The 24,510-nt window shown below is 36.5% G+C and overlaps 1 protein-coding gene across 1 annotated transcript in view; it reads left to right on the forward strand.

Moving 5' to 3' along the window:
- The first annotated feature begins 254 nt into the window (after positions 1–254).
- Positions 255–24,510, forward strand: part of LOC141430698 (uncharacterized) — a 100,379-nt gene continuing 76,123 nt past the window's right edge. Inside the window, exon 1 of the mRNA XM_074091554.1 lies at positions 255–630. The gene's annotated coding sequence lies outside the window, so the exon portion shown is untranslated. The remainder of the gene's footprint in view (positions 631–24,510) is intronic.

Genomic DNA, 24,510 nt, shown 5'->3' on the forward strand with positions numbered 1-24,510 from the left:
AACAAGCGAACCGCCGCATTAAACTATAGAATTACGATAATCGTGCGATCTATAACGTCGCGTATCTTTAATCGGCGCAGTGGCAAAGTTCACGCTCCCACCACTTTGCCATAACGCACGAGAGCAACACGGAGATACGGGGTAAGTGCTCAGTGCGAGAGAGACGGTGGATCAATAGATGTTGCGTTAGAAGCAAGCCACGCCCGCTTTGCGCTCGGCTCGCTGAATCCACCTCCAGAGGCATTCGTGCGCGCGCGCCGGTACGACTACACGCGTGCGAAAACAGCTTAAAAAAGGACGATTTATTATCGAAAATGACGCTCAGCTAAATTTGAAGATGATTGTACTCAAATATTTTTTAAAGTATTTACTCTGATTTTAACACGTTTTGGCGAGATAGGACTCAGTCTATAGTTTCAGTTAGCGCCAGCCTGCAAATTGGCAGGCGAATTTGGTTTCAGTGAAAGTGACTGAACTGTGACATTTGAAAACGATAGTATTCGTAATTGAAGCACCGCGGGTGCGGTTGTGTTTTCAGACTGCGAGGTTTTTGTGAAGTGTTGTGGGATCTTTTTTTGGAAAACATCGGCTGCTCCGACGTTGTTTTGTTTTGGCGCCAAAGATACCAAGGTAAGAATGTATAATTAAACATAGAAAATAATGCGTGATCAAAAAAATAATTTTGTTACTTGCGTATTTTTACAATTTCGGGGATGCTAGCGGTGCCGCCCGAAAGACATCAACGGGTGCGCGATGTTGTTTAAACGCACTTAGGTATGATTTATATCAATCCAATTTATATGAAGTGTAAACAAGCCGATTTTATCAAAATTCTTGTATAAACACCCAGTAGATGGAATCATTAACACATGCATCTATAAGTCGTGTCTTTTAACTAGATGTATAATCACTTTTTTCACCAAAATTCACTTGATTTCAATATTTAATTTTCATTTGTAAAATCTTCGTCAAAATCTGACGTCACTTCTTGAATGGAACATTGGTATAAACTGTAGTAACATAGACTAGCGTAGAGTAGGTGGAAAATTTGATATTTCAAAAATCGATTAACGCTCGATTTGATAAGTGATTTTTATTTACTTACGTTAAAATTAAAAAAAAGTTACTACTTTTATAACTGAATGATCAGTCTTTGGAATTAAATCAAGTATTGTAAATAATACAATAAACAAAAATACTTCGATTTATTCAGTTTAATAATAATCGATTTACTGAACGAATAGAATAATTATTTTGTACTAGGTTCTAGGTTTTCACATCACTAAATTTGTCTATGGTCGGGTAAATGGCGTCATTGCTTACACTTTTCATAAATTGGATTGTTATAAACCATAGGAAGTTACGTTTCCCGTAACAAAAACAAAATGTTTAATTCAAATTTTTTTGTAATTAATTATTACTCTGCATTATTTTATAATTAAAGGCAAATTAGTGCACGAACTCGAATGATTTAAATCGTTAATTAAGTAAGGTAGGCGTCAAAGTGCTAATAACTGTACCAGTAATGGCATCTTCAATTTTATGTCTATAGAGAAGACGACAGAGTCTATTGGACATTATCATATCAAAAAGTAGGTTATTTATTATATCATTAGATAATATTCTTTATTTTTACGAGACAATTTGTGTCCCAAGAATGGGCAAATTACCTTAACCTAACCTGTACTAAAACCAAGTACCCTCAAATTATTTATTAATTTATCAAATATCCCACTAATATAATGAATGCGAAAGTTTGAAAGTCTGTTTGTTTGTTACTTCATCACGTCTAAACAGCTGAACCGATTAAGATAAAATTCGGTATACAGATAGTGTGAATCCCGGGGAAGGACATAGGATAGTTTTTATCCCGGATAATTTGAAAGTTCCAGCGGGATAGTGAAAACCGAATTCTACGCGGCCGTCGCGGGTAAAAGGCTAGCTTCTTCTAATATTATAAATTAAAGTAAAATAAAGCCTAAGCTAAGTTCTAACAATAAGTACAAATAGAATCATCAATTTATAAGATGTGATAAAGATAAATCATTTAAATCATTATCATACTAATATCGCGGAAATCCGGCCTTTATCATCTCATCTCGGTCTATCTACACTATACGTCCCACTGCTGGGCCTAGGCCTCCTCTCAGAATGGGAGAACTTGGGTTGAAGTTCCCACGCGGGCCCAATGCGGTTTGGGAACCTCACACATTTCAACAAATTTTTTCGCATGTGTGCACAGTGTGGAGGGTTATTTCGCACGTAAATTGCGAAATTCATAGACCGGGCTCGAACTTGAAAGGTCATAGGTCAAAGCACTAGGCCGCAGGGCGTTACAGTTAGAGTATTATATTTTTTTTTTATACGACTGGAAGGCAAACGAGCAAGTGGGTCTCCTGATGGTAAGAGGTCACCACCGCCCATAAACATCTGCAACACCAGGGGTATTGCAAACGCGTTGCCAACCTAGAGGCATAAGATGGGATACCTCACGTGCCAGTAATTTCACCGGCTGTCTTACTCTCCACGCCGAAACACAACAGTGCAAGCACTGCTTCACGGCAGGATTAGCGAGCAAGATGGTGGTAGCAATCCGGGCGGACCTTGCACAAGGTCCTACCACCTGCGAAACAGCACTATCTTCTTATTTATGTGTACCACTAGCTATTGCCCGTGATTCTGTCTGTTTATAACATGCCTTCAGGAACTATACAATTTTTGGTCGTAGAACTATAACATACTCTTATTATTATTACGGCTCAACACGATCATCAGCTTAAAAAATCAAATAATCATACTAACGTTTATATTTTTATAAAATTAGTTAAAATGCCTAAAGTAATTAAAAACAAATCAGAACCTATCTTCTTCATTTAATTACGCACAATTAAAAATTCTAGTCCTACCTGCACACCTATTTTAAAACACTTCATTGATTAATTTTAAACCATAGATATCTGTAATGCCGTCTCACTTTGTTTTGTGCGAACAGACGGAGACGGCATCACATTTATCTGTCAAATAAAATTTATCTGTGAGTGGTAAAACAGGCCCTTAATGTCGCCAAACCGTCAAAGTAATTAAAACAAGATTATTAGCGCGTTCAAAACCTGCGATAACAAATATTAGTACAAACTAATTTAAACAATTCAACAACAATTTGGCAATATTGGAATTTTTGTTATTTAGTCGCTAGTTGTTTAATGACGTGTCATTCGATTGCGTTGACTTAGAACCTTGTGCACCACGTTTTGGGTCATTCATTATTATTAATTAGTACCTGGGCGACCGAGCTTTGCTCTGGCTAAAACTCGTTAATAAGCATTTTCCCAGATATAAAACCAGGCTAGATCGATTTGTCATCCCCGAAAACATACATACCTACCTACCAAATTTCATTGAAATCGTTGAAGCCGTTTCCGAGATTCGAATTATATGTATAGAATTGCTCGTTTAAATGTATTACATATATACTTAGATACTCCGTTTAATTTAAGGTTTGAATTAACGGTCAAATTGTAATAATCAGTAATCAGTAATTTATTTGCTCAAACATGGTATAAAGAAGATGGTTTACATACAATGTATAGTGCGACATGTTTTGTCAGAAAGACATGCCAAATATATTATTTTTTATTGTAACACACGTATCTCGGTATTTTAAACACAAATGGACTAAAAATACCTACATGTATATTTATTAGCGGTATTTATTATGTTTTTATTATATAAGTTAACACAATTTTAAATATTTTCCTTGTTTCATTTAAAAACGTGTGCAAATTTTACCGTTAAGTTTCAAATGTTAAAATAAATGGAGTGTAGTACAAAACTATTGCTCTCATCCTTTATTATCCGGACAGCGAGGGAGTGGGATGCTCTGCCAGCTTCTGTGTTCCCTGATCGCTACAATCTGGTCGTCTTCAAATCTAGAGTGAATGGGCATTGATTAGGCAAGCGTGCTCCTTCTTTCCATAAAGCAGCCATAGAACTCGCGTGCATATTGCGTTTGTGTCGATACAACGTGCGTCAAAGATGCAGTTAAAAAGGTATGGATAGGAAAATGATTTGAAAAAAAAAAACGAAACCAAAAAGTTTATTTTGTAAGTAAGCCACGAAGAGTTCTTTTACATGTCACTTTTATACCACCAGTGCTTTTGGAAAGACCTTTTCCTTTCGGAAAGATATTGTCACGTATTCAAGATGCATCCCATATATGTATGTATATATAAACTCTTCATTGCACATAAAAAATAAGATACCCAGAGAGAAGCACAAAAGCAAGCTCCTAAATCCTAAAACCTGAAATCGCAACCGCTAAGTCTAGAAACAAGAAATTTTGCATGGGTGTACATATTTTAACTTTAAATTAAAACCACAATGAAACTGGATATTCTCGGGGGATTTTAGTGAAATATAGAACCTCAATTCAACTATCAGACTGACTCACGCAAAGCCCAATAAGCTAATTAAAAATAAACCTAAGCTTTTAACTGCTTTTTGTTTATACATGCATTGTATTAACTAACAAGCATAGGAGTATATCACTGACCTCTTATACAATCAATTGAACAATTGACTATTATTTTCATAATACTTATTAAAAAAACAACATAAAACTATTAACCGTAAAACAATGTTCCGTGGGAATATTTCCCACGGCTGGGCCGATTATGATAGCGTGGACAGCAAAAAGATAGACATTAAGAGTGAACAATAACTATTGTCAAACGGTACTGGACTAAGGACACGAGTATTGTTTTTGGGCCCTTAGAAAAAGTGTTGAAAAGTTAAGTCTGTGTGTTTGTGTGCGCTTAAAGTCACGGCATGAAATGTTTTTTATTTCATTATTTTTACCCCACGATGCAAAAAGAGGGGTGTTATGAATTTAACCTGTCTGTGTGTCTATCTGTACACTGTCATAGCTCTCAAACGAATAGAGCGATTTTGATGCAGGTTTTTTTTATCGGAAGCTAGTTTAATCGAGATGGTTATTAGCTAAGTTTCATTAAAATCAGTTTAGCCACTTTTGAGATATTGAACTTTAAAATGACAGTGGCTTTTTCTGCTCTTATAATTTGTTTTATTAAAGAGTAAGCTAGTTTGCTGAGTCATCAACCTCAAATAATCCTACAATATATTTTAAACTTGCGTGATTTTCACTCATAGTTAGGCCGAGTTTAGACTTGCAAGAAAAGTCGTGCAAGTTGCATTACATTGCGAGCCCGTAAAGCCAACGAGTTTGTAGTGGTCAATCGATTTTTCTTCCAAGTCTAAACTCAGCTTTAAATCCATAAACGGGACTTGACACGCTAAACAGCCATTATAGCAGACATGAGACTGTACACTTCAGTCTACTCGGGACCACGGTCACTGTAACGTGGTCGAAACGTCGAGGTAAATAATGACTCGTGTGTTTAGCGTGATGGTATTAACTAACTATTATAATCCTCCGTATCCATAATCTAAGGATGGCACAGTGCCACAAATGAACGTCTTCTTTCCTTTTTTTATCCATCTCCGGCGCAGTAATTGCGCTGCGCGCGCGCCGTCGGTAAACGACAATGATGCAATTAGCGCATTACGGTTATAAACTACCTTAATTGTTGCTTATTAATGTATTAATTAAGAGACGTTGATTTTCACAGTTTTAATAGGTGATTGGGACTTTGGTTGAAGATTGAAACTGTTTATTAGGTTAATGTAATATACTAGCTGTTACCCGCGACTCCGTCTCCTGAGAATTCATTTATCACAAACCCGCGGAAACTATGAAACTGTATTGTATTATGTAAAACTCTTTATTGTACATAAAAACACATGAAAATAACATAACACTGGATTATAGATGTACAAAGGCGAACTTATCCCTTAAAGGGATAAGGAAGGGATAGGGAATTTTTCGGGATAAAAACTATTCTATGTCCTTCCCCGGGACTCAAACTATCTGTACACCGAGTTTCAGCTAAATCGGTTCAGTGGTTTAGACATGAGGTAACCAACAAACAGACTTACAAACTATCTCATTTATAATTTTAGTAGTATAAAACAAATGCGAGATGACAGAATAATCACTTTATTAAAGTACCTACAAGGGCAGAGGTTTGCCGCGTATATTTTCAGGTGTGCCGCGATCGCCACGAGTGTCAACGAGACTCAATAAGCCTCCGCTATCCGTTATCTTATACATATTATGGGTATACTGTACGGAACCCTTTATAGGTAGTCTATGCGCCAGTTCGACTCGCACTTAGATATTTTTACTGGTGTGCCGTGAAACTTTGATGAACGAAGTGTGCCGTTAAAACCAAAAGGTTGAAAACGTCTGTACTAGGGTGTTACGTGGGTAAAAAAAAATACAAAATATTGGGCCCATGTTCGCATATTGTACTCCGAAGAAAATAAGCAAGCAGTCCCGTCGGAATTTTGTGACTAGGAATTAGGCTACGTACCTAGTTCCCGTGAGGTATCGACAAACTAATTATTCGCTTATAAAGTCAAGAAGAACTAGTTTAATTCATCATCATCATCATCATCTCAGCCGTAGGACGTCCACTGTTGGACATAGGCCTCCCCCACAGACCTCCAGTTGCTTCGGTTGGCAGCGGCCTGCATCTACCGTGAACCCGCGACTTAAATACAAGCCACACATAGCCAAGCCAATTAGCTCGTTGAAGTGGCAATGGGCGGGCCATATAGCACGGAGAGCTAGTTTAATTAAAGTAATTAAATAAAAGTATAGCGTCTAACAGAAAGTTTGTTAAATGTAATTAAGTATTGAATAAATTAAATTATTGCTATTCTATTATTAATTACCTAAACGCGACGAGCGTAAGTCTCGGCTACCTGCTGTCTTTTATTATAGTAACGTGGACGGTGTGCTTACGTGCCGACAATGCGGACGTACGTTCACAGCTAAGATAGAGCGCATGAGCGCCAAATAACTGACTAGGAGTCGAAGTGGTCGCCGTGGCCGAAATCGGTCGGATCATTCATTAATTACCTTACCTTAAAATTACCTGTGTCACCAACACCTACTTAGTACTGTTTTCATTAAAATGTGTCAAACCTAATCATAAGTTAATTGCATCTTGATTGAAGTTTGTAAAATTGCAGAACAAGTTGGGTCACTTATAGTTCAGAAAGTAACAATACAAGGCATAGCACGAACTTGAATTAATAATATAATAATAATAATACATTTTATTTCAGATATTTTTTACAATCATCTATAAGTGTTTTGGTTAGTGGGTACATTAAATACTTAAATCCTATGTTAGTAAAGACTTACAAATGCTTAATGCTTACAATACATTCCTAAGAGTTGCAGGCAACCGGTGGATGTAAGTGGGAGACCTGTTGTTCAGCAGTGAACGTCTTTCGGCTGATGATGCTGATGAATACATTCCTTCCTACTAGTTTTGGAGTCGCTTGCGCATGCCTCCAACTTTGTTGCCTGAAGATCTACACATACAATCAATGAAACTGAATCACGTACCCTCTATAACCTGGAACCTTTGTGCTACTAATGTCATGTTGACATCCCATGCATTTGCCAAAGAAATCATAGCGAAATTGATTATGAAAAGGTTCCACCCTGGTACGTAATTCAGTTACGTCGACTGTACCTGGGTAACCTGTAATCTTAATAGTTGAAATTTTAGGATTTTAATCCAATCTCGTATTAATTTTGGATAAAGTAGTCTATGTGTTATTCCAGATTCCCAGCTATCTATATACCTTTCGGTAAAATTCCGGGATGCCCCAAAAATTCCCGTGGGAATTCCTAAAACATCGTTAATTTCACTGACGTCGCATAAAAAACCTGTGCCTAATTTCATGTCTCTAATCCTACCGGTTGTCACACCACGCTAAAGTTACATTAGAAAAGTTTATGAAGTCGTCTAAAACACTGTTCTCTAATTTTCTACTTTTATAATTTTTTTCGTAATGTTTTCTACATTAGAAAACTTAGAAAAAAGTTGAATGAGATCGGTAAGAGTCGTTCTCAAGTTATAGCGTGACCGAGGAAAAAAAGGTTTTATTCTTTTATAGATAAAAGGCAGTAAGATTGGTTTTTGGTTGCTGAAAGTTTCTCGATGAGGGTTAAAGCATAGATGTCGCTAGTATCGCTGCTTAAGTGACTAAATAAGAAACAAACAAGCTGAGATATGTGGTGCAAAGGAGAAATTTGTGTCTGTACTCCTGTCCAGTGCTGGTGTAGCGGTATAGCACGCAGCACGCATTGCTGAGGACCTGGGTTCGACTCCCAGAGCTGGTATCTTTTTATGGTTTTTCTGTGCATCTATGTTTCAGTTTGTATTTTTAAGATAAAAGACAGATAAACTTCACTTACGTTTTTTTATAAATTAGCTATTAGGGCGACTTTAAGCTACTTATCCAAACTTAGGTGTTAAATATACTAATAATTTCAAATTTCTACGAACGTCTTACATATTTCTGAGAGCACTGCTGCCAAGCTTAATTGGTTTTTAATTACCTTTTCTATTTTTATTCTAAGTAGATACCTAATCGAAGTTAGATTTGCTAATCTTAAAGATTGCTATTTCAAAAACTATTCTATTCTATCTTCCTTAGATTAATTAATCTGAACTTAAATAGGATTTTAATCAGTTATGGAATCTTGAGCATCGATATTTTTAAAACACATCATAATAACTATGCCAATCAATATCTGTACGTTGGTACAAATAAGTTTGCATCACCCGAAGGGCCAAAACTATATAAAAGTAGGAGCTCCGATGACACAGTGTCTGTGTCGATTATGATTGGAAAAACGCTACCTACAGTGAAAATAATCTATTAGGCTGCGACTGATGTGCTAACCAGTTGCCACAATTGACCAAGCGCACACTAATTACTGACAATTAGCGTCAAAAGGTTCTGAACCGTTACTCTTAATGGGATGCTGATGGCGTGTGTGCTAATTTAAAAGTGAGTTAAAATAAGTTATTTGTTATATAAACATATTAACTAGCTTGCTATAGGCTTTGTAATAATATCATAACGGACGGTTTTTTGAAAAAAAAATGGAGGTTAAGTTACCTAATCTGTTTTTAAAATATATATACCTCATTGAGTTTCTTGCCGAGTTCTTCTCAACAGATGTTTTTCCGAACCAACGGAACGACTTTTTTGACATTCATAAGTGCTTGTTATAGCCTAAATTGACTTTGAGAATACTAATTTTCGTATGTCACAAAAAGGAGTTCAACCCGCAGTTCACAACCACTGCCCTAGATGGACCGACCAGCCAGTGTCGTCAACCGTTGGATAAAGGTAGCAAGTCGTTCTAAGAGCTGGTTCCCACTTGTCGGATGTCGGGCCCGGATTTTAATCGGATGTTCCCGTGCTATTCACACGTGCCCGGCACGATTTTCTATAGAAATGACCGACATCCGACACGAAACGGATCTGACACCCGACAAGTGCTGACGGTCCCGGGTCCGAGTGGTGCCGAGTCCCGGCTGCACTGAAAAAAAGCATAGCGGAACTAGTTTGGCTACTTGACGTTTAGCCAAAATTTACTAATTAGGAACTAAAATAATGCTAATATTTCAAAACTGATTTTGTAAGACATCACCTAACTTTTAGATACTAGTAAGTAGGTACACCTTAGTTTTTGTTACTGTTAGCAAATCCTTTTTTTTTTCAGTGTGCTGATGATAATTTTCTACCCTACTCTGTGACTTTTACCGATGATAGTTACTGTTCAGTGGTTCAAAGATAGTAGAACTCATAATACATCAAAAGTACCTGTACAAATAAAGCCATATACATCAGCAAATCGCAAATGTAAAGGCTACAATCAATAAGACATAACCCAAATACGGAATAGCTGCGCCCGCGTCGATCACGATCGTATGAAGATGTGAATGTAGCTATTCAACCACCAAGCACTTAGACAGGAGTTGACTGAAGCATTTATTTGAACGGCTCATTTGTAAATAAGGGTCTCCTGGAACAAGTCGAAATATTTAAAGTTTAAAAAGTATATTAGACAGAATACATAATATTTTATGACATATTACCATTTTTACATATTGACATATTATAAGTTGCCAATAGCTGCTGGGGTAAACGGCTTCTTGAGTGGAGACCGCGAATCGGCAAGCGTGGCGTGGGACGCCTCAGACTAGGTGGAGCGAGGGTCTTCACAATGTGGCTGGCCAGAACTGGATGAGAGTGGCCGAGGATCGTGCTGAGTGGCGTGCAATTGGAGAGGCCTATGTCCAGCAGTGGAATAAGATAGGCCGATGATGAATGTGGCAATAGAGACTGCTACTGCCCGCTCTCACACCAAGTCCCATGGTTGTCTTTTACGACACCATACCCCACGACACACCGCGACAGACTGGTCCGTCCTATTCTCAAACTGAGCATGGCATGGACTTAGATTTATTAATTCACTAGCTGTAGCCCGCGGATCCGTTCGCATAAAATTCATTTATTGCTATCCCGCGGGAACTATGCAATTTTCCGATATAAAAACTATCCTATGCCCTTAACCGGGACACAAAATATCTGTACGTATATCAAAGTTCATGTAAACCCGTTCAGCCGTTATTGCGTGATTGAGTAACAAACATCCAAACATCCAAACGTCTTTAGAAACATTCACATGCATATATTAGAGTATCATGGATAGGACATCCCTACGTCCCACTGCAGGGCACAGGCCTCCCTCAGAATGAAGGGCTTGGGCCATAGTTCCCACGCGGCCCAGTGCGGATTGGGAACTTCACACACCCATTGAATTGCTTCGCAGGTTTGTGCAGGTTTCCTCACGATGTTTTCCTTCACCGCATAGCTCACCGCGTAGGATAGGATAGTACGATGTAAATAAAATAGGATTAGTAGGATATTCATTCATGTATGCTTAATTATATTCAAAAACAATCATTAAGACGAACTTTTATAGTACGAATCTTCAGATTAGTTTGGTTAGGTGGGTACCTTTGCTCCTGACCAGTTTCGCAATAATTCAGACAGTCGATGTTGTACTATAAACCCTGGACCTTGTGTTCGCTATTAGCCGCCATTACAGTACGTGGGAACCGCTGGGCCGCGGGGTTAGTATGTACTAATGTGAACGTCATACACGTTCTTATCGTTCGTACATTCAGCGACAGAAATAGCTGGATACTATGGTGAAGGAAAACATCGCGAAGAAGTCTGCACACGTGCAAAGGAAGTCAATGGTATTCGTGAAATTCCGAATCCGCACTGGGTACGCGTTTGTACTACTGCCAAAGCCTTCTAATTCCGATAGGAGACCTGTGCCTTGGAGTGGGACGTATATAGTCCGAGATAACTATAATGAGAATATCACTCTAAGTATAGAACTTATTATAAAGATTATTTTACTGAGATATATGTAGTAACTTTGTTTCTACGGCAGGCGAAAAAACGAATACTCGTATTGAAGAAGTATAGGTATATTTTGTCCGATGTACTTTTTTATCGTTTACTCTTAGTACAAATTTATAAAGTACGGGCTGTTAGTGGTCACTCAAGACGATGAAACTTGTTGTAGGTATCATGTTATAGAATGACATTGAGAGATACATGCGAAAGGTTGCCCGTGGTACGATCTTTCGCATGCCGTAGTAACAGAGTATAGAAAAACATAGCTCTCTACTTTATCTCTAATTAACATAATGTTTATTTGTTTATTTTCGTTTCTACTCTTTATTGTAGGTACAAAAAGGAAATACAAAATGCTTACAAAAAAGTGTTAATTGCAAAGGCAGACTTATCGCTGAAGGGCTCTCTGCCAGAATAATATACTAAGTTTCCAAAGTCGTGTGCAAGATTGTTGCTTCTTACGTCACTAAGTAACTTAACTAAGCAAGTTACCAAAATGACTTATCGTATCTTCATACACATAAAGACGAGAATCGCAAATCACTTATTTATATCAGAAAGCAAACGAGTCGATTCACATTTTTTTGTTGTTCAAATGTTTCAGTTAATTAATGTGCTTTATTTACCTTTTAAGGGAATACTAGCTAATAGAAATAAACGAGAAGTTTACACGTTAGTTTGTCGTTGGATTTTAGTATTTATTTTAAAGAGATACGGTTAGAAGTCGTGTGTGAAATTAGTCAATTAAAGGTGCTCTAGATGGGTATTTTTATGGTGTATCCGTGAAACAGACTATAAATTTAAGCCACACTATTGGTGCGCGAGCGCATTCTAGTTTTTACATAAACGTGTTTTCTGTGAATAAAGTTTATTTTTCTATAAAAAAATTTTTTTTTTACAAGCTATTTTGATATCTGTGCTTTTTCTTGACTGTATTTGTATTATTATCCAATAAAAATGTGTATACCAAATTTCAAGGTATTCCAACCGCTGGAAGTAAATGAAAATGAACTAGAAAGATTTCAAGTAAATATAATGTACAAGGCAAAGTTTTAACTTTTTTGTAAAAAATACGCCGGCTAAGAATCCCAATAATATAATATAATATTATAAAGGCGAAAGTTTGTAAATCTGTTAGTTTGTTGCCAACCTCTTCACGCCAAAACCACTGAGCCGATTTAGATGAAATTCGGTTTACATATAGTTAGTAAAATTCGGTATATAGTCCCGGGAAAGACATAGGATAGTTTTTATCCCGGCAAATTGCATATTTCCCGCGGGATAGCGATAAACGAATTCTACACAGACGGCGTCGCGGGGAACTGCTAGTACGAATATAAATGTTAAATCTTTATTCAAGTAGGAAGTTTGTTTATTAAGATCGTGTTCGTGACTGTTTTTAAAAATAATAGTTATTATCATTTGATTCTTATTCCAATTATTAAAACCCTTGGAATTAATATTCTATAAATTAAACTTGAAAACCAAGGTTCTAGCTGAGTAAAACTGTGCGCAAACTGGTAAACTAAACTCATCTGTTATTGTTATTTGGGCGCATCTTTAAACAATTTTAAATCGTAAAGGTTTTTTAATATTATAAGCGCCATTTTTTTAAGTACTTGTCTGTATAATTTAGCTGACACACTTTCATAGAACATTATACTGTTCACACAGAAAAACCAACTAAACCAAACCTAAACTGAACCTCCTTGAGTTGCTGGCAATCATGCTCATGATTATTTCTCATCAGTAAATAAATAAATATCATGGGACACTTGACACCAACTGACCTACCCAAACTAAGCAAAGCTTGTTTCTATGAACACTAGGCAAGGGATAAACATACTTATATAGATAAACGCATACATAACCCGTCACGCGTCCAAGACTCTACATAAGCCCCTAACTTTTTATGCGTTAAATGTCCTAGAGACTACCAGTAGTCTACCAGTAGTCTTTAGGACATTTCCCGCTAAAAAAAGTTAGGGACTAATGTACTCTAGGACGCGTGACGGGTTAAATACATAATAAACATCCAAGACCCGAGAACGAACATTCGTATTATTCATACAAACATCTGCCCCGGGATTAGATGACCCACGTGCTTGTTTGCCTCTTTCTCATTAAAAAAAATTGTACATCCCAGCCTATATACGTCCCACTGCAGGGTACAGGCCTCCTCTCGTAATGAGAGGGCTTTGGCAGTAGTTCCCACGCAGGCCCAGTGCGGATTGGGAACTTCACACACACCGTTGAATTGCTTCGCATGTTTGTGTGCAGGTTTCCTCACGATGTTTTCCTTCACCGTAAAGCTCGTGGTAAATTTGAAATGTAATTCCGCACATGAATTTCGAAAACCTCAGAGGTGCGAGCCGGGGTTTGAACCCAAGATCCTCTGCTTGAGAGGCCATAGGTCAAACCACTCGCCCACCACGGCTCTCGGCAAAAAAATTGTACATACGCAAATTAAAATAAAGTACCTGCATCGCACATTGGGAAATTTCACCGTATACCTATGCCAAATCTTAAGTTGGTGTTTTTATACTATTTAATGTCTCTACACAATACTCTTTGGATTAATTTATAACAATAATAATGTAATAAATTGAACTTTTACAGTCAGTCATTTAATAAAACGCCTGATCAGTTAGGCAGCTCATTATACCGCGTAACACTTTGGGAATAGATCAAAACGACATGTCCATTAGACAATAACAATTTCTCGGCGATTCTATTAGCGGATATTCATTAGTTTTTGGGGTACCGTAGAGCTTGGACCAAACAAAAAATTAAGACAGAATTTTGCAAATAAAATGCTTCGTATGAGTTACTTAGCGAATTAGTAGGTATATTTGACTTTTACTTTAATTTTGACTTACTTTCTAGCTTTCATCAACCAATGAATTCATGCAGGCATCTTTCAAATCTCTCCATTTCTCGTCACATTTATGACATCCTCTTTTTGCCTCATTTGTGGACATACAGGTGGTTAGTATTTTTTGGACCCTATCCGTGTATTCCATGTATTTTTTCTTTTCTGGGTCATAGGACCAGAAACATTACTACTGAGTTTTTATTACTCGAAACAGATTTTTTTAATATTTACATACTTTTATGAAACTTAATAAACAGGCAATGAATTTTCCCAGGCGCAGGTTCTGTCCTCTTATAGCTCGAACTTGACCAATTTTTACCCACTCACCCCAAGTAGCCCGTAGAGCTTTATAAACCATTAGTTACAATGCCGGGCAGTTACATACTATTAATTATAATTAGCTCAGAAACTTATTAAAGTTCGAGTCAAGTGATAGGCGGTAGCGGTATTTTAATTTGATATCAATCAGTTGACGTCAAAGTAAAAAAAAAACTTTATTCAATTTGAACTTGTGACAAGCACCTGCTGAGATGTCAGTATGTTATTAATTAGTTTTAATTTTAATAGCTTCCGTGAATTAAAAAAATCCTCTGAGAATAGCTATTGCTAAGAAAAGAGAAGATTCAATTCAATTTCTTCTGAAAGTCGCATTACATTTTGACCTTTTTTTTAACTTTCATTAATAAATATCATAAATAATTTGACGTGACTTATTTAATTTTGTCAAAGATAGCTATCAGATATAAATCGAGTTCATTAAATTTAATAAGCCATTTTGACCATTTCATCTAATGAGGTCTTGATTAAGCAATTTCAGGATGCATTAAACGTAATCATGATTTATATCCCGTAACAAATATGTCTTATTAACCGTGAATCATTAGAAGTGTTGTAGAACGGTGTTTTTATATACGGTCAGTCAAGTAAGAGGTCTATCAATTTTTAAAGAACTTCCTATCAAATTAATTATGGTGCTAAATTCGAACTTTCAAATTGACAAACATGTATTATTGATATTTTTGTAGGAGACTACGTATTTGGCTGACAGAACTCATTACTAAACTTTGAAGAAAAAAAACTAATTTGTTGAATAATTTGTATGTATATTATTTGTCTTTAAAAAGGTTGACAGCATCTCATAACATAGTTCGACGTGCAAGTAATATAAAGTTTTTCATAATTATCATTATTAATTAAATATCAATAAGTATCAATTTTACTTTAACCATAATTAATTTTATAGCCTTAATCTTATCTGTTAGCACAGACTGATTCGTAATCAAAGTGAAAAAAAGATAAATGATTTCCCGCTACCGCTTGATACATGCGCCATCTATCGTCCAAAGATGATTCCTCACGTTCGCATGACCTCTTGCGTCACTGTCCGATCTCTAATTACGCTGTGCCAAAATTTAAGGTGTACCTTACTTCACGCGAATCTCGCATTTACCGTTCGCAAAGTGCATCCCAAACAAAAGAAAACTTTATTATCAAGATGATAGGATTTACAGGATCCAAGATAGGTGTTCCGGTAACTTTGTAGTTCATATGTCAAGCGGTGATATTTAATTTGTCAATGTTTTCGATGACAGCTCGGTTATTACTATCTTTTTTTATCGAAAGTGTTATGAGTGGGACGGTGAGAGATGGTCGCTACAATATTCGGTTTGACTCTTAATAAATCCAAGTCCAATTGTGTAGATGTTTTGAGTTTTATTTTGTGTGGAGTGGTTTGTCGAAGTTAATGCCTGTAGAATGTGTCTAGTCACATGCTACTTTTGTGCAACTAAGTATTGTGTACACGGTTATCTTCTGCGGTTTGAATAGCTTGTAATTCTGTTCTTTACGGTAAAGGCCTCGGGTGTTTTCCGATTTATGTCAAGTTAAAATTATTTTGCTATAACTTGTAATTGCGAAATATATTGAAACGAATTTTGCTTTACTTGCCACGCTTAAAAGTTGTATATTGAACACTTAATTAATAGCTTACATAGATATTCAACGTTATCCTAAATTTCTGTGATTTCGTACCTACCTACCTCAAAAGGGATGAACTTAACTTTCAAAAGATCAATCAATACATTTTCCGTCTAGGCGTCAGTTTGTCGAGACTATTTTCTAAGGAACAGATAAAGGTATCGTCAGAAAAGTGATCCGCATAAAATCGATGAATTTTTAGAATTATTTACATTATAAGCTCATTGTGAGCTCACTTAACTCAGACATTATTAAGGACTTAAAAAATCAAAATGGCGACCGAATGAAGTTTGAGAAACACAGAAGCCCTTAGCAAATTACAACATATTCAATCACAGCGCATTCAATTGTATCTACTTTATGACGCGATGCGGACACAGCTAAATTGTAAAACATGAAAATACAATAACGGCACAACGTTTCCCCTTTCTCTCGTAACATAACGAACGGCGATGCCCCGGCGCCGGATTGTCTACATTCTTCGGGCGTTTACTCTGTACGGCGGGAATCGTGCAGGAATCGTGACGTTGTCTTGTCGTTGATATTTAAACAGTTTTGTATAGTTAAATGGATCGGTGGACGCAGGCTGCTTCCTACCGAAGTAGTAGTACCGAAGAGTATTAATTAAGGAAGGCATATGTCCAAAAGTGGACGTCATACAGTTGACATGATGATGATAATATTGATAATGCATATTTAAATCTCTTGTCAAAAGTTTTAAATAATCAGTTCGGTATCTCGAAAAATCTGTAATAGTACTGTGCAATAAAAATATTAATGAACGTGGCCAAAAACGTAACTAACGCGGCTATCTTGCAAAACTTTACTTTTTACAGATTACCGAGAAAATCGCTCTTTGTATCTTTTGTTTGTGGTTTTCACTTTACATTTTAAGACTTGAGCATTTTTAAAATATATTTAAGGAAACTTAATACATAATATATTAACTAGCTGTTGCCCGCGACTCCGTCAGCGTAGTTTTTTTTATCGCTATCCCGCGGGAACTATGCAATTTTCCGGGACAAAAACTTTCTGTATACTGAATTTCATCTAAATCGGTTCAGCGGTTTAGACGTGATTGAGTAACAAACATCCAAACCTCCAATCATCTCCAAAAACTTTCACATTTATACTAAACAGTTTTTTCTGATTTTGGGTGAAAAATAAACATCCAAAGGAGTAAGTGGACCTTCAGGCTGATGATGATGATGACCACTGGCCTCTTCGTAGACATGTCGCAACATGTAAGCATCTCAACAAGTAGCAATACGCAGTATGACATTTACTATAGAATATCAATTTTACGATCGTGCGCCGATGATGGATTCCCATGCGCACGCATTGTACTGTCAGTCTCCAATATTATGCGCCTGCGCGATTCGCACTATAAGTTTAATTATGAAATTTCGGAGCTGTGGACACTATCGCTAGTTGACCAGTTGTTGAAAGCGGGCAAGTGTGAGTAGAACGCGCGCACTGTGCGTTCCGTAGGTACATCAGCCAAATATGTGGTCTACCACCCTAAAGTTGATAACCTTCTTCTTCTTCTCTTTTAAAATATGGCTTTTCTGTCCTAATTAATAGGTCAATTTCGCCAGTGTCAAGGTAAACTCTCTTTGAGAGGGACGTTGTACGGTGATTGTAGTTTTTGCAACTTGATAGTAAAATTCCAGAAACCACGTGGAGACCACTTGCGCATTAAAAAATGTTAGACACGAGAGCAATATAGAATTTTGGGATCACTGTTCACTGTTAAGGTTAATCGCCGCATAAAACACTATCAAAATTAGATATTGTCTACATCCGCCAGCATGCTACAAATCGAATCAAGTTGATAATCGTTTGCATGTCATAAAATAATAATGCTAATAGACCTGTCAACTTGAAAGTTTGACTTGAGCGACAATTCGTTTGATAGGAAGTTGTTTCAAAATCGATAGATTGATTATTTGGCTGATGGTACCCACCAATTTACTAGTCCATATGTAAGTACTTGTATGTTGACGACCGTATAGCCAAGTAGTTTGAAAATACAACAAACCCTAGGTTTCAGGTTCGACCCTCGGTCGTTCTAGATATTTCTGTGAAAAATACGACGAATTCTGTGCTCGAGAATGTTTGACTCTAAGTAACCCTGAAAAAAAAGATCTCAAGAACAAACAGCTACATAGCACAACGAAGTGCTACTGCACGAATGTTATAATTGAGTACGGAACTCTAAAAGTCAAAGTATGACATTTCTTCGGAGAAATCAACATGATTGTTAATTATTACATCAGCGAAGAGTGAACTTTCTGTTAGCTAGGCTGAGTGACTTTTAAATACGTATTCAGTACATTGTAATACGTTGACTCTTTGACACTATTAGCTAATAATTAAATTATGTAAATTGAAAAGTTTAAATGTGCTTCCTAAAGAACCAAATTAAAAAAAGGTCAACATTCATTTAAGTAGTCTTTCTTCATTGAACAACCAAGTACATTCTTTTAAAATGAATATGCAAAATTTTAGCAAGCGGTTAGCTTAGTTTAATTGACTCCTGTATTAACTACACGTAAACCTAAAATATATATTTTAGGTTTTCTGATTGTGACAAACTCCTATTTTTGAATTAAATGGAATATCTGTCTTGCTCCTCCGCCAAGTAGTGAGGCCAAGTCGTGCGAAACAGCTACGTTTGAGTTGTTTTTTTTTTACATTTAAACTCACTCTTGTCGGTCCCTCAATCAATGATTGCTCCTCTCCTCCACACAAAGGTTGACTGGTGATTCCTTAAAGGGATAAGTTCTTTTTTGTCAACGTCTGTCGTATCAATTGTATTTTTTTTTCAGTACAATATAAAGTTTACATACTACCACCTACATAAAAATGTCCAAAGTACCACGTTTACATGTTTCCTCTAAGTTAGTAGCAAAGCTAAAACTAAGTAATTAATCTCACTCTAAGATCATCATGGCCTTGAAAAACAAGTGTTTAAGTATGAAACGATTAATTGTGTCTGTAAACAAACAGTGCACCAATTAAACACAATGGGACCGTGACGTGCGCCCGCGCAGGTTGTTACGCGCAAGATCAAGGCTGCCGGCACAAGGCAGGGGAGGGGGCGGGGTACACTTAAAAATAATTGGAAGTAGCAAATTATGACATGTGAAAGAAAATCTTGCGGTATGGTGAAAGTTATTCTACCTACAGTAGTCACATCTTATGTACGAAAACTAAATTGACTAAAATCGTTCCATCCACTCAAATGTTCACTGATAAATATGAGGCTGATAAGGTAGGTACCTTAAAGTGATAAGTTCGCCTCTGTACATTTTTTGTCTCAATGGCTATCAATTGAATTTCCTTTTTTTTACAATAAAGGGTTTACTTACATATATATAGCATATATTACGTAGTCGTAAAAAGACTTAAATTCATTCAAAATGATGATCCAAAGTATTGGAGTTTAGTGTTAATGTAACTTCTGCGACAATGGCTTCGTATCAAGATTTGAACACAGTCACGTGACATCGTGTCATCTGTGTATCTGTTTTCTGTATCGCTTACTATTTCTGGTGTACAATAAAGAGTCTTTGTATTGTATTGTATTGTATCGTGTTGAAATTCTAAGTTGATGTTAGCTTAAACGTTAATATTACTAGATTAATAAAAACCAATTATTTTTGACAAAGCTTATAAAAAAGGACATGTCATGTCAATGGGAATAAAACTTTATACTTTTGGCACGCACGTCCAATTCCTTTTACAGTGGTACGCAACAACGCGCAAAATCGCTCCTAGCGATAAGCGATACCTCCTTTGAGCAAACCGCTCTTTCCCACCGCTTGGGCCGAGTGCAAGTAACGCGTGAGAACTGGAGCGCGTTTTTACTTTTACCGCGAACGTTACGCGTTACGCTTCGTGAACTTGCGCGTTCGCGTAATACGCTTAATGGGCAATGTCATGTTACGTATGTGACGTCATGGTGCTAATTTAGGTTAAAGAAGGACAGGTATATTTTGAAGTTTGTTACTGATACAGGTTTATGCAGATTTTGAGTATGTGATGTAGTTGGGAGTATTTTTGCGCATGTTTTTTGCTACCAATAAGACGTTAAATTCACAATACGCCATTTCCTCTAAGGTAAGACTTTGAGCGAAAAGTTTAGAAGCTCTGGTAGTCAAAAAACATGCGGATACTTACCCCCATCCCCATCACATTATCAAAAATGTACGAGGGTTCAAAGTTAATTATTTGATAATAATAAATCGGATGCCATGCAGTAACAAAACTATAGTTTTCAATATTGTTAGAAAAATATATTTTATGTATTTTTAAGCAGAATTAAAACCATATTAAATGAAAGTTAATCCGGATAACTCACATCTTAAATCGAGTTTAGCTACTAAAGGGCTACGAATTATCCCGCAAAATGTCGAGCTAAACTCGATTTGATTAACTTTCATTGAATATGAGTGAGTCTCACAGTAGTTTTATGTTCAGAATGAAAATAATGTAATTTAGATTAGCCCCGAAGATTTTAATATTTTAATTATATTAATTAAGCTAGAGAAGTGTCCCACTGTTGGGCAAATAAACATAATAAAACAAAAATTAAGACACCGGACAGGATTTGAATCCACACTTCCTGTGGTTACGCGCCAGAGGCGTCAACCAACTAGACCACCGCGAACCTTAGATTTCGTTGAGCAAGCGTAATGCTATGTTAACACAAAAACTGATTATATTTACTTAAAGGCACGCAAGCGTCACAGTCGGTGTAACGAGCATTTTCTTCATACTTTGCACGGCTAAAACTCTCCTACGCCAATCATGTCATCGAAAGTTTACTGAGGCATTTCGTTAGTTAAAGTATATTGGTTGGTAACACTAATATATTGTGTTAATCGAAACCAAAGGTTAAGTTATATTATTTCCTGCCAAACATAATAGATATAGCTGTGAACATCAATTTTAAGTATATTATTATGATTTATTAAAACTTTTGATTTCGCTCTTGAACTATACAATATAATGGAGGACGAACCGCGGTTTATAACCACGTCATTAATAATCAAAATATTAAGACGTTTCCTACTTATTTATGAATAAGACAAAAAGTTTAACCGCATCTTAGATCTACTCGTACCGCAAAGCTTCCAATATTGTGGTTTTGTTGTAAAAAGTGTATAAACAAAGCTTTTTTTTCCATTCGACCCAAATCGTGGTTCAAAAATGCGATATTGAATAAACGGTACTTTACATTTAATTTTAAATCGATACAACTTAATCATCTTTTATTTGTGTGCAACTAAAAAACAGTAAGGTGTATTTTTCTTTGCAAAACAGTCCGCAAAAAATGCACATTTATGTGCGGACGAAAAGCGATATCATTCATTTCACTCCCACTAACCAAAGTGATAAGAAACCCATGCCGATTTCCAATAAATTAAAATAAAACGCTTACTTACTATATTTTCCAACCAGCCGTACATCATTCGAAAACAAAACACCGCCGAACAAAATATTACAAATGGCCAGTATCAAAAGACATAAAACTCGTGAACTACAATGCAAGGGTAACCCATGCTACCAACATTACGAACGGTTCTCAGTAAAGGCAGGCAGTAAAGGCTGAACACACGAGTGATCTAATTCCGTGCATAATGTTTTATGGGTCGTGTATGGCGTCTTCATCGAGGTTTGCTTTACGAAATGCTTGTAGGGTCACGACCTTGTTTCCATGGTATACTGATGAGCTGGTTTATTTTTATTTTTAGTATTTCTTTGGTTATTTTAGTGAATAACATAATATGAGCTAATATCGGAATATTGACTTTTTATATATCAATAATTTATTAAAATACAATACAATACAAATATTCTTTATTGATCACCAAAAGCAGTACAGACATTACAAAAATAAAAAAATCAGGTAGACAATAAGCAAAAATAAATTCTAATGACAAGATAAATTTCAACCTAACATACATAAGTACAAAACTTAAGTTTTTTTTTAATTAATTGATTGAATTGGTTCCTACTTTGCGATGGTTTATTAAATGAAGGAATGTAATAGTGGAGAGTAAAATAAAATAAGAAATACTTTATTCACACATTTATACAAAAAACATTCCTCTTGACCCTCTTGCTTAACCAAACTATCTCGCCTCCAAAACACAATGTTCGTGATCAATCCCGTGTATGCCATTAATGACACGTCCTCAAATAAACTCGTGCCGTGTCGCGTGACAGTGGAGACGCGGTCACAAACACGGTTGAACTTTGCATGGAATCGGAACATAAATTCGTTTGAGACATGTTTGTGAGGGTCGAATTAGTTGGGCCATTATTTAGAGACTGTTCGATGTTAGTTCCAACGGTATGGTTTTGTTTAAAAATTGACGTTCTGCTTAGAAGTTACGTGATCTTTTGTAATGCCAAAAACATTTTAACATAAAAAGGGTAATCAGCCAATTTTGTTTTATCCCTTGAGGTCCGTTTAGACTTTGACCCTCATTTTTAACCCCCGACAAAAAAAGAGGGGGTCATAAGTTTGAAGCCATATGTCTGTCTGAGGCGTCGCAGCTGTGTTTCATTAGCATTAGGGTAGCTGTTTTTGAGATATTAAACTTTGAAATTCTAAAGTGCATTCTAAGAGTGAGTTGACAATCCTCTGAAATAAAATATCTAATTAAACACCAACTTTGCCAAAGCACTGTTGCAATAAAACCTGTAGGCGAAACATTATAGCCTCAGCCAAAACGTATATTTAACTGAACTATGTCAGATTTAGCTTCACACTTAAACTTGTACGTAATAGTTATAAGCTTAGTTCCTATGAGAAAGCGTAGTGGAATGAGAAATATTTACAACTTTGCCCGTGCAGGGGAGACTCAAGCTTACTAGGCAACTTTGCCTGGTTTAGTTTAATGTTAGTGGTATATGTAACTTTGCCAGTTATTTTCAAGAAGTCATCGTAAAACGCAGCATTGTAGGGGTCGTACATTATGTTTTATTTCCGGCATTGAGTTTATGATTCCCTGCGAAGTCTCTTTTAAGCGAGTTCCACTTTTGTATTGTCTATTGTGTTCGCTTTATTAATTATTTTAATTACGCAGGGGCAATAATTAAACATAGAATTTAGGGTTTTGTGACATTTGAAACTGATTTTAATATCACTACCGTAGATTGGAGCTTTCGATGGCTGGAATGATGCTTTGTAGTTCTATTCCACTATTTCATGTTAATGATGCGTCGTAAATAATTGTAGTTAGTTGGTTGTATATAAAATTACCATGTTTCTGCTTTAATGAGAGGCAAACAAACAATAATTAGCAGATCACTCAGTCCTGTGTACGTCTAGTTATATTTTGTAGGTAGATACATTAATTTATTAAATTTAATGAACAAAATAAGTAGTAGTAGGTAGGTAGTAGTTTCATGTTCAAAATAAGTAATTGCAATTTTCATAGCAATACTTGTGTCAAGGGAGGCGGGGGCGGTAATATGGTCAAAATTGGTGTGACGTACTTTTTGGCCCCTGGTACCTTAGTCCACCTAATGGGAGGCCTGTCGACGCTCCGTCTTTCGTTTCGTGGTCACTCAAGAACCTTTGTCCCAACGGTTATCTGTTTAAAACATGCAATAGTTTACATAATTTACCTAGTCTATACTGAACAAAGCTTATTCTATAGGCACTAGGCAACGGATAATCAAACTTATATACATAAATATTCCAAGACTCGAGGGCAAACTTTTGTATTTTTCATACTTATTATCTGCCTCGACCAAGGATCGAACCCGAGACCTCGAGCTACATTATCAAGCGAGATAGGGTCACTAATAATTAGATACAGTCTTAAAAATGCGAAAGTGTGTTTGCATGCTTGTCCGTCTTTCACGTCAAAACAGAGTGACGGATCGACGTGACTTCTGGCATAGAGATAGCTTATGGGCCAGAGAGTGACTTAGGCTACTTTTTATCCCGGAAAATGCGCAGTTCCCGAGGGAACAGCGCGCGATAACCGAATTCCACGCGGACGAAGCCGCGGGCAAAAGCTAGTTAAACATAAAAATCTCAAAGGTTTCAAAAACTAAGCGTTATAATTATTAATTAAACACACTAACCGATCTCACGGTTCAAACAATGATTTATACGGTTTCGAAACTAAAACTCAAACTTAATCGCATGCGCTATTGGAAACGCAAACGCAACGCAATTCACACCTCAATCCGAATAGTGGTGGTTTAACAAATATCACTAAACGGTCTTGGCTGGAGTAAAC

The sequence above is a fragment of the Choristoneura fumiferana genome, chromosome 8, assembly GCF_025370935.1.
Source record: "Choristoneura fumiferana chromosome 8, NRCan_CFum_1, whole genome shotgun sequence".
Lineage (NCBI taxonomy): Eukaryota > Metazoa > Arthropoda > Insecta > Lepidoptera > Tortricidae > Choristoneura > Choristoneura fumiferana.